Here is an 11,759-nt window from a genome sequence, read left to right on the forward strand (position 1 = left end):
GAAATGATTCCGAAGTAGACTCGTCAGATAAAATCCAGGACACCCGGCGCAATCTGAACGTTAGATGAATTATTGCACAGGACACGTTTACACTAAAAATTACTCATCGATGACCTGCAATTCGAATTTGTCCGGACATCGGCCCTGTATTTTTGGCCAGTAAGTCCGGCAACCCTGATCCGAAAGTTGAAGTTCTTCCCAGCAGCTCCAGCGTCCCCCCTGCATGCCAGTCCTAGCTAATCAGTGAGATATCTGTCACGTCTTTCAAATCCTCCCCTCGGTTCCACTTCAGGTCTTTATCCTGTCTCAGCTGGCGTGGCCAGGGCCTCCTGATTTGTTTCCCTGTCTGCAAACACATTGCCTCGAACTCTATCTGCGGCCGGAATATCGTCCCCAAATGCAGTTCTGAACCCTGCAGAACAGCGTCTGCTGCGTTGCCCCTTCTCCTTCCAAAGTCGACGCCCCTGAGGGTGTCCAGATCCCGCCCCCACCCTTGTCCACCGTCCCCGCCACACAGGAGGCTTTGCCCTCCCTGTAGTGCACCTGTTCGTGTATCCTCTGGTTTGCTTCTGCTCACCAGCCACCCTGTCTGGAGAGATCCGCTTCGGGTCTTCGTCGTTAATCCCAATGTCTCCTCCTCCGTGAAATCACAGCAACACCTCTGCTCTCTCTGCCCCCCGGCAAAGGGCATCCGGAGGGCACCGGCCACACGTCTAACACAGGTGTGCAGCGGGGCACCTGAGAGGAGGGGCCGGAGTGGGGTCTTGACAACAGCAGGCGCCGCCTGGGGACCCTCAAGGCACTAGGAGGTTAGGAGGAGGGAAAAGGGACAAGAGAAAGAGGAGAAGAAGCGTAAGCGCGTCGCTTCTCCCTCCTCCTCTTCTATCAGAGTCACAACAGGGCCTGCACACAACTGTGTGCACAAGATCTTAGTGAATCCACAGGCTCCCTACAGGCTCACACCCCCAGTTCTCAGATGCGGAACAGGCGGCAAGACACGTTGCATGATCGGCCCCCCAAACACGTAACTAGTCAGAGAAATAGCTAGACTGAGAGCCCAAGTCTTCTTTCCATAGGTCAGTAGTGAGTACTATTTACCCAACTCTGCCACCCAGTCCCCTGCCCCAGCCCCCCCTCCCTCAACCCCTCACTGTCCCAGAAGGAGGGCCGGGACAACAAATCATTTCTTCTTTGAAGGCCGCGTGCTCGTTAGTCTGTACATGACATCGTCATGTGGCTTGGGGTATTGAATTGGCGATGATTGGGAATTTGCCATGAATGTTTTCGGGAAAAAAAAGAAAAAGAAAAAACAGAGGATTCTTTAATTGCTACTGAGGCAAACAGCTGGGAAAGCAGGGCTGACGTATTTTGCAAGAGGGAAAAAGCAGGATGGAAGTCTGGGGTAGAACTGGAACCCTTTCCCTGACCCTGGACTCCAGAACATTCCAGGCAGCATTTTGCTCAGAAGGAACTTGATTGCAGAATCAGGAGCTCAGGTGTTTTTAAGACCCTAAAATTATCTTAAATTACACCATCACGTAGGTCTCCTTGGAACTTCCAAATGCTTCAAAGGTTTTTTTTTTTTCCTTTTGCTTTTCCTATTTTTAAAATTGAGTTGTATACAGCCTAGAATGCACAAAATGCACACGATCTTAAACGTCCGGGTCAATGGGTTCTTACACAGGCACACCCTGGCCCTCAGATCACGATGTAAGACCTTTCCATCACCTTGAGAGGGTCCCTCTGCCCCTCCCCAGTCAATACCAGTACCCGGGAACAGCTACTATTCTGTCATCCGTCACCCTCCATTAGCGGTGTCTGCGCTCAAACATCACGACACAGGTTCCTCTGTGTCTGGTTCTCAGCATTAGGTGTTTGAAATTCGTCTGTGTCTGTGTGTGTGTGTCAGTGGTTTCCTTTTGGTGCCACGTAACATTTTGTGGTATGAATGACATACACTGTTAGTTGATCGGTTCTTCCATACTTGGGGTGTTTCTAGCTTTGTACTATCGTGAATCGATCCAACGTGAACACTCGCGTACCTGTCTTTCACAGATCTGGCCACTCCCTTCTCTCGGGAGTTTACCTAGGTGTGGGTGGCTCGGTCGCGGAGCCGACTCTCAAAGTGTTGAGAAAATGAATGAAGTGACTCTGCCCCTAACCACGTGAAGCAGACGGCCCTGAAGCAAACCCGTAAAGTAAAGATGCATTTATCGATCTCAAAGTTTTCACTACCCCTTCCTCCTTCGACACCAAGACCCGTTTCAGATACCTAGTCCGCTTGAGTCGGTTCACTGTCATTCCATTAGTGTGGAAATTTGTGAGCGTACACAAACACCCGGAGAGAATTCCCACGTGTCACACTCAGTTTCTTTTTTTTTTTTTTAATTTTTTTTTAATGTTTATTTATTTTTGAGACAGAGAGAGACAGAGCATGAACAGGGGAGGGTCAGAGAGAGAGGGAGACACAGAATCTGAAGCAGGCTCCAGGCTCTGAGCTGTCAGCACAGAGCCCGACGCGGGGCTCGAACTCACGGACCATGAGATCGTGACCTGAGCCAAAGTCGGACGCTCAACCGACTGAGCCACCCAGGCACCCCTGTCACATTCAGTTTCAACAGTGGTTGGTGTATTCCCAATCCTGCCTTATCTATTCCTTTAACCATGTTTTTTTCTGGAATGTTTTAAGGCGAATCTTGGACCTCACGTAAGTTTAGCCGTGAATACTTCGGTATATATACTTCTGGCATGTAATACCGTTCGTATTTCACATCAGTATCACACGTGAGAAAAGGAACATAGATTTCTGCATATCATCTGTGTTCAAACTTTCCCGACTCAAAACCATTGGTGTGTTTGAATCACGATCCAATGAGATTCTGCGCATGGCATTTTTGATACTTCTCTTCAGTCTCTCTCAATTTAGAACAGTTCCTTCTTTCCTTTTCTTTTTTAAGACGTCATTTATTTGTAGAAGAAACCAGTTCATTTGATCTATAGAAATTCCTCTTCCAGGTTTGGCTGATTAAAATCCTCATGGGCCGTACATGAACCATACGCTCTATTTCCTGTAAACTGGATGTTCGAGCTGGACCACGATTGGAGCCTGGTTGAATTTTTAATTTCTTTCCTTTTGCAAATGTCTCATCGTAGGTGGCCCTGTGTGCTCCCTGTCGCATCGGATCAGGAGGCACATGATCTCTTGTTTCCTACTTTGAAAGATGCTGAGATTTGTCACGTGTGTCCCTTCCCCGTCCACTCCTTCCAAGGCTTTGCTGGCCTGCTGCTCTGCCTTTGCCCCTCCTGCAATGCCTGAACACCGCACTGGCCGACCCGCAGACCCTCAGTGTAACGACCACCCCGCACTTTATCCCCTCGCCTGGTGCTTCAGTCTGTGGCCTCCGCACTTCATCTCACGGCCCAATCAGAGAGACTGAGATCATGTGCAAAGCCAAAGGGCCTCTCCGATCACCACCGTCAGCCCCGTGGTGGTCTATGGTCCTAGAATCTCCACGTCAGGAACTCCCTTGAAAGTCAGGCAGTTCAACTCTATCAAAACGTGGGTGCTCTATGACATCTCCATAAGTGATTGCCTGAGTCTGACTTCTCAGTTCACCGGCATTCCCACCCTCTCACAAGAGACCACAGTTGGAAGCTGAGTTGTTATAAAGGTGCTCTCCTTGTCGGTGCCCATACATGCTGTTTTAGAAATTTTTACTCAGTTAGTCGTGGGCCTGGTCTTTGACACAAACCCACAGGTGCGGCACCAGTGAAGGTAACTTTCGATTGGGCATATTCAAGCATTCATGCTTCTACTCCCCTCCCCCCCACCCTATATAGTTTTATTTGTGGTTAAAACAAAAAATATATGTGATAAGATGTACCCTCGTAACCATTTTTAAGTGTACGTTCAGTGCTGTTAACTATATTCACATTGTTGTGTAGCAGATCTCCAGAACTTTTTCATCTTGCAAAACCAGAAACTCTGTACCCATTTGAATAATGATCTCCCTCTCCCCTCCCCCAGCCCGTGGCAACCACCATTCTACTTTCTGTTTCCGTGAATTGGACTACTTTACATCTCTCATATAAGTGGAGTCATATAGTATTTGTCTTTTTGCGATTGGCTCATTTCACTCGGCATAATGTCCTCAAGGTTCATACGTGTTGTAGCATGTGACAGATTTCCCTTATTTTTTAAGGCTGTAATAGTCCACTGTGTGTGTGTGTGTGTGTGTGTGTGTGTGTGTGTGTGTATCACATTTTCTTTATGCATTCATTTGCCAGTGGACATTCGGGCTGCTTTCACTACTATTGTGAATAATCTTCCAATAACATAGGGGTGCAAGTATCTTTTGAGATCCTGCTTTAAGTTCTTTTGGATATATACCTAGAAGAGGGATTGCTGGATCTGAGGAAACTCTATACCATTTTACATAAGGGCTACACCATTTTACATGCCCACCAGTGGTACACGAGGATTCCAGTTTCCCCACATCCTGGCCAATGCTTGTTGTTTTGTGTCTTGTGTTTTTTATAGTTGCTATCCTAATGAGTGTGAACGGATTATCTCACGTGATGGTAACCGAATTTCCCTAATGATTAGTCATGTTAAGCATCTCTTCATGTGCTTGTTGGCCATCTGTGTATCTGCTTCAAGAAATGTCTATTCAAGTCCTTTGCCTGTTTTTTAACTGCGTTATTAGGGTTTTTGTTGTTGAGTTGTAGGAGCTTTTTGTTGTTGAATTGTAGTTCTTTATACGATCTGGATACTAATCCCCTTATCAGATACATAATTTCCCCCCATTCCGTAGATTGCCTTTTCACTCTGTTGATTGTTCCCTTCAACGAGTAGAAGTTTTAAAGTTTGATGTGGTCCCATTTTGTCTACTTTTGCTTTTGTTGCCTGTTCTTTTGGTGTCATAGCCAATAAATCATTACCAAAGCCAAGGCCATGAAGAGTTTCCCCTGTTTTTAATTCTAAGACTTTCGTAGTTTGAGGTTTTATGTTTATGTCTTTAATCCATTTTGAGTTAATTTTTTTTTTAATTTTTTTTTAACGTTTATTTATTTTTGAGACAGAGAGAGACACAGCATGAACGGGGGAGGGGCAGAGAGAGAGGGAGACACAGAATCAGAAGCAAGCTCCAGGCTCTGAGCCATCAGCCCAGAGCCCGACGCGGGTCTCGAACTCGCGGACCGCAAGATCATGACCTGAGCTGAAGTCGGACGCTTAACCGACTGAGCCACCCAGGCGCCCCTTGAGTTAATTTTTAAATACAGTGTAAGGCAAGGATCTAACTTCAATCTTTCACATGGTGAATATCCAGTTGTCCAAACACTGTGTCAGTTGAAGACACTGTCCTTTCCCATCGTGTGGTCTTGGTGCTGTGTTGAACATCACTTGACCATATGCACAAAGTTGATTTCGGGGTTCTCTGTTCTGTCCATCGGTCTGTGTGTCTGTCTTTATGCCAGTACCTGTTTTGGTTACTGCAGAATTTATGATTTCAATGCAGGAAGTGTGAGGCCTCCAACTTTGTTCTTGTTTTTCAAGATTTGGTGGGGGCGGGGGGAGGTGCACTTCAGGCGATTTGAGATTCCACATGAATTTTATGATTTTTTTTTCTATTTCTGAAAAAAAAAGCCATTGGGATTATAAAAGAAATTGTATTGAGTCTGTAGATAGCTTTGGGTAGTGTGGACATTTTAGCAATATTAGGTTTTCCAATGAACAAACACATAATGTCTTTCCATTTATTTGTGTCTTCTTTAGTTTCTTTTAGCAATGTTTTGTAGTTTTCAGTGTACAGGCATTTCACTCTGGTTAAGTTTACTCCTAAATATCTTATTTTTTACATGCCATTGTAAATGGGATTGTTGTCTTAATTTCCTTCCTGGATTGTTCATTGTCAGTTCATTGTCAATAATCACAGATGATTTTCATGAGTTGATGTTGTATCCTAAAACTTTGCTGAGTTTGATTATTAGTTATAACAGTTTTTGTGTGTGTGGGGGGGGGATCTTTAGGATTTTCTACATATAAGATTATATCATCTGTGAACAAAGAGAATTTTATTTCTTCCTTTGCAATTTGTAAACCTTTTATTCCTTTTTCTCGCCTAATTGCTCAGGCAAGCACTTCTAGTGGTAGGATTGGGCAAACCTGCCTTGTTCCTGATCTTCAAGTTTTTCATTGTTGAGTATGATGTTCACTGTGGGCTTTCCATAGTTTCATTTCTTAAATATAGGACTCTGATTCAAAATACTGATTTTGAAATATAAAATTTGGGCAGATACTAGCAGGCATTTGAAATGATAGCCCAGGATTGCCAACCGACGACAGATCTGTGTATGGGTTTTCTAGATGTGGGTTTACAGAGACATATGGGACCATACCTGTCTTATGAGCTATGTTAAGTTTCAAGTGATTGACAAAGCATCTCCAACCTATGTGACTGTAAGTCATTTGCTGCCGTGGATACTCCTTTAAAACTAACCCTGGCGGGGTGCCTTGCTGACTCGGTAGGTTAAGCATCTGACCTCGGCTCAGGTCACGATCTCATGGTTCATGGGTTTGAGCCCCGCATCAGTCTCTGTGCTGACAGCTCAGAGCCTGGAGCTTGCTTCAGAGTCTATATCCCCCTCTCTCTGCTCCTTCCCCACTCGTGCTCTGTCTCTTTCCCAAAAATAAACATTAAAGATTTTTTTAAAATAAATAAATAAATAAAAGCATCCCTGACAGCTTACATTTGTAAGGTTAATGGGCCAGCTACTCTCATGGATAGGGGACACTCTTCTTGGGTCTGTTGAAGCAGAAGAACTTGGAGAAAGAATAATCATCACCTTCCTCGTGGCCATGAGGGGGCTTTAGAGACCCCAGTCTCTGAGTTGAGAGGTCTTTTCCCCCTAGACTCGAATGAGAGGCAGTCGAAGGGAAAGAAACCAGGACAGAAAATAATAATAATAATAATAATGCCCTGATGAGTCTTGGGAGGATGCGCTGTGTACAAAAATTAGTACATTCAGCAAGGCAGGACCTGTGAACTGCGGCTACCAGAGATCAAGAGATAACACCTTAGGACCAAGTAGGATTGAGTTGCACGTGTGAGCTGTGATGTGGTTTTTTGACTGATAAGCTGACAAGGGATAAAGGAAGGGAGAGAAGCTTCATTTGTTTGTTTACCATGCGCTTCCTGAGTGAGAATAAGCGTGAGGAAGGCGTGTGCTGAGTAGACACTAGAGAATATTGAGGAAAGAAGACATGCCCACACTGTGACAGGAGGTAGACAGAGGGACCGTAACGAGGGGAGGGGAGATGGCTATGGACAACGCACATTGCTAGCAATTTAGGAATTCCTCTTCAGCATTTCGTTTCTCCTCAGTAATGATCCCTAAGCAAGCGGTCACACTCCTTAGCTCATCAAATATTGCTACTACAGGCCCTAAAGTGCTTTCTTACCACCCCACATCCTTCTTATCAACCCTAGTTCTCCCTCGGGTCCACCAGCCTTACGACTTGTGCATGGGTATGAAAGAAAAAGCACCAGGCAAACAGGCAGACTCAAGACACAGAGCCAGAGAGATAATTCATAAAGCCTTAAACACAGCTGCAGAATTAAAACAAAAATGTCAAGGGAACAGAGTGTTCCAGCTGATTTAACTTCCTGTTGATAAGTCTCTGAAGAGGAGGGGTGAGGTCTGGAGTTCTAGAATTGTGGCAGAGGGAGGGCTGGGGTGCGGGTGGACACTTTCTCAGGCATGGTCACTCAGGAGCTGGGTCCCCATCTGCAAGGCCCTTAACTCTCACTTCCTGAGCTGACGATGGTCAGAGGAGGCTTTCAGCTACTGATGTGCTCAACCTACAGAAAACAGGATGTTAGGTTTCAGATCTGATTAGGTCACGAGATGCAAATTCCTTCCCCACCCCACCCCCACCCCTGCTCCCTACCACCGCCACCCACACCATTCCCCTTTCCGCAGCAGAGACCGTTCATCTCCCTTCGGATTTCCATCAGGGACTGTCTGCCTCCTTTGTTCATCACCAGCCGGGCTGGGTAGGGTCACATTTAGTGCCTAAGCCTTTTCACTCTAGATTTATGGTCATTTTCATTATGAGCGCCTCACTTCGTCCCTGGGTGACCGATGAGAATTATCCTCAAATAAGGAAAGAGAATGGCCAAGTAACTTTGTCCTTTGGGAAGCACACAGGTGGTAGGAAGGGTCCTGGGGGCCCCGGGACTTGGCGTGGCCCCTCTGCCCTCAGTCACTACAGGTGAGTGGTCGTCCTGTCTCTCTCCCTGCTCACCCCATGTCTTTCTCTGCGTTGCTGCCTATAGTCCCCATCACGTGCGAAAACAAAACAAAAAAGACAAATCAGATGCAACTGTGCTCGAGGTCAATGCACATGTCATCTGTTTTTCAGAAGCAGATACCGAGCGTAAAGCACTCCCAGAACAAAATTCTGGGAGCAGCCGGCCCTGCACAAGGAGGTCAGGACAGAGTAAACGTGATGCCCACTCAAAGGGCTAACGTGTGCCCGTTGCAGCGGAAACTGTAAACCTGAGAAGGATCGCCCAGGCTGGCGTCAGACGAAGACTCAGTTCCCTCTCTGCCCCTCCTCAAGGCTCCTGGTTCGCTCACATGTTTCTTCGACCCAGATCCCCACCATCCCCATCTGTACCAAGCACACTGAGCTCAGCTTCCTCTATCCTCTTGCCTCCGGGCCTTTTGTGTTTAGTTCAAATTATGATTCAAGCGTTCAAGGGTCTACTCAGACCTTTATCGCCTTCTCAGATAAATGACACTCCTGTAAGATTGGGACCCTGTGTGGACCTCACAGGGCCAATGGTACCGGGCACACCAAGATGAAAACAATCTTAAAAAGCCTGAAATAGGGGCGCCTGGGTGGCTCAGTCGGTTGAGCCTCCGACTTCGGCTCAGGTCACGATCTCACGGTCTGTGGGTTCGAGCCCCGCGTCGAGCTCTGGGCTGATGGCTCAGAGCCTGGAGCCCGCTTTGGATTCTGTGTATCCCTCTCTCTCTGACCCTCCCCCGTTCACGCTCTGTCTCTCTCTGTCTCAAAAATAAATAAACATCAAAAAAAAATTTTTTTTTAAGTCTAAAATACTATCACAGGTCAGGAAGCAGAAAAAGAAGAAAGTTGTGTGCAGGAAACATAGTAATGACATACTCCGAAACTGGACGCTCATAGAAAAGCCTTTGGCACGAAAAGTTGCAAGGTTATCCAATAGTAGATGAGGGCAAGTAAACTAGTTAATAAGTGGTAACAGTCAGAAGAGAAGGTCAAATCCTTGACGATTCCAGAAAAAACCCATAGTTTCTGCATGAAATTGATGCATTATTTAAATGAGGGTAACTTAAAACTCCTTTCCAAAATGAAGAAACACTGCTCAAGCGAGTGAAATGTATTTATAATTGAGATATGAAACCCCTGCCTCCCTTCCCATTTTTTTTTTTTTTGACCTGTGCAAGAAAAAAAAATGCAGAATTGAATCTGAACATAGAATATTCAAGAAGTGCTGAATAGAGTACAAATCAGAAGAAATATGACAAAGATGACCCCACGTTTATCACATTCAATATTCACTGGCAACTATATTAAGCATTTCCCGTGTATTACCTCATTGACTCCTGACAGCTCTATGTGGTAAATTCTATTACCCCCATTTTACAGATGGAGAAAAAGAGGGGCAAAACGGTTAGGTGACATGATCAAGGTCACAGGAGGACCCAGGAAGTCTGGTTTCAATGTGGATCTTTATAAATCTCTGTGCTACCCTCTCTGTTACTATGCTTTATGTTTTTTTTTTTAATTTTTTTTTTAATGTTCATTTTCGAAGGAGACAGAGTGTGAGTGGGGGAGGGGGAGAGAAAGAGGGAGACACAGAATCCGAAGCAGACTCCAGGCTCCGAGCCGTCAGCACAGAGCCCGGGGTGTTCTTTGGGGAGAAGAGGCCGGAGAGGCAGGTGTGGCCTTGTCAGGAAGGGGTGTGAGTGACACATTTTGGCAAGACTGCTGTCCGTAGAGTGGAAGCTGTGTGGGGGGAGATGGTGAGTCGGGACAACACGGGAGACGCACGGAGACGAACCGGGACATCTCATCCGGATGAACCACGGCGGTGACGGTGGCTGGTGGGGGTGGGGCAGGATGTTTCAGAGCCTGACTCGTAGCACCTGGTGGTGGACGTGAAGGAACAATCAAGAACGACTCCCAGGTTTCTGTCCCGAGCAAATGGATGAATAGTGAGACCACCACAAGAGGAAAAGAGAAACTAACAGGTGACGCCATGGATTTTTAGCAGAGTTTTGCAGACGTGCGCTGTGCTGGGGTTGCAAATGAGCACGTGTGCAGACATCTTTCCACTTCATTCTTTGCCTGTTGTCCGTGTAAAAAAGCGAAGGGGGATGAGTGGTAGGCGGGACTCGGGTACTCATGTTTCTCATAACCCGTTCTACTTCATTCGTGTAGAATCATCGCGGATATTTATTTTAAGGCCATGTGGATTTTTATTTTAAGGCCAAAGCCTCCAGCCTTGGACAAGCTCTGCCCAATCCCAGATACTGATTCACATTAGTAAACGCCTCTACAAGCAAACCTGCCTCAGCACTTACCGATACTAACAATATCCTACAAGAAATTGTGATACGCAGTTATTCTAGGAAAACGTACTTTTAATTCTGTACCTACCACCCACTTTTCTTTCTAGAAGGAATCAGTCCTTTTTCTTTTTTTTTTTTAATTTTTTTTTCAACGTTTTTTATTTATTTTTGGGACAGAGAGAGACAGAGCATGAACGGGGGAGGGGCAGAGAGAGAGGGAGACACAGAATCGGAAACAGGCTCCAGGCTCCGAGCCATCAGCCCAGAGCCTGACGCGGGGCTCGAACTCACGGACCGCGAGATCATGACCTGGCTGAAGTCGGACGCTTAACCGACTGCGCCACCCAGGCGCCCCGAGTCCTTTTTCTTTTTAAGGACAAGGAAAGGGGCGCCTGGGTGGCTCAGTTGCTTACGCATCCGACTTCAGCTCAGGGCATGATCTTGAGGTCCGTGAGTTCGAGCCCCATGCCGGGATTCTTTGCTGACCGCCCAGAGCCTGGAGCCTGCTTCTGATTCTGTGTCTCCCTCTCTCTCTGCCTCCCCCCACGCCACTCATGCTCTGTCTCTGACTCTCAAAAATGAATAAATGTTAAAAAAAAAAAAGAATAAGGAAAAATAGATGATTATCTATACCTGCTCCCCCAAACTCAGATGGGAATTAAGACACTTCAAATTCTGACAGTGATTAATCTCATTTATTCAATCTAAATTTTTTTCATTTCCAATAGGTATTAGCCAGGTTTCCCACTTTTTTTGGGGGGGTGGCATCGTATTCTCCCATCTCTGTTTATCTCTGTATGTGTGTGCTTCTCTCTCTGCCCTTCTGTCCCATCTCTTTCTCCACATCTCTGCTGAACATTTTTTGAGGAACTCCTTTCCCTGCGCTGGTATATATGTCTGATTTTGTCTTCTAAGTTTGTGTTTATCTGAATCACGTGGACGCTAAGTTTGTGTCTCTCTGACTCGCTTTCAGCTATAACAAAACATTGTGCTCCAATGGCTTGAGCCACAAACAAATATATTGCTTCACGTAACAAGAAATCCAGGGGATAGTCCCTCTAGAACTGGTCAGATCAGTGCCTTGATAGTCGTTGGGGTTCCTTATTTGATGAATATTCACTGAGTGCCTATTTGTG

The sequence above is a fragment of the Panthera onca genome, chromosome F1 (genome assembly GCF_046562875.1).
Source record: "Panthera onca isolate mPanOnc1 chromosome F1, mPanOnc1 haplotype 2, whole genome shotgun sequence".
Classification (NCBI taxonomy): Eukaryota; Metazoa; Chordata; class Mammalia; order Carnivora; family Felidae; genus Panthera; species Panthera onca.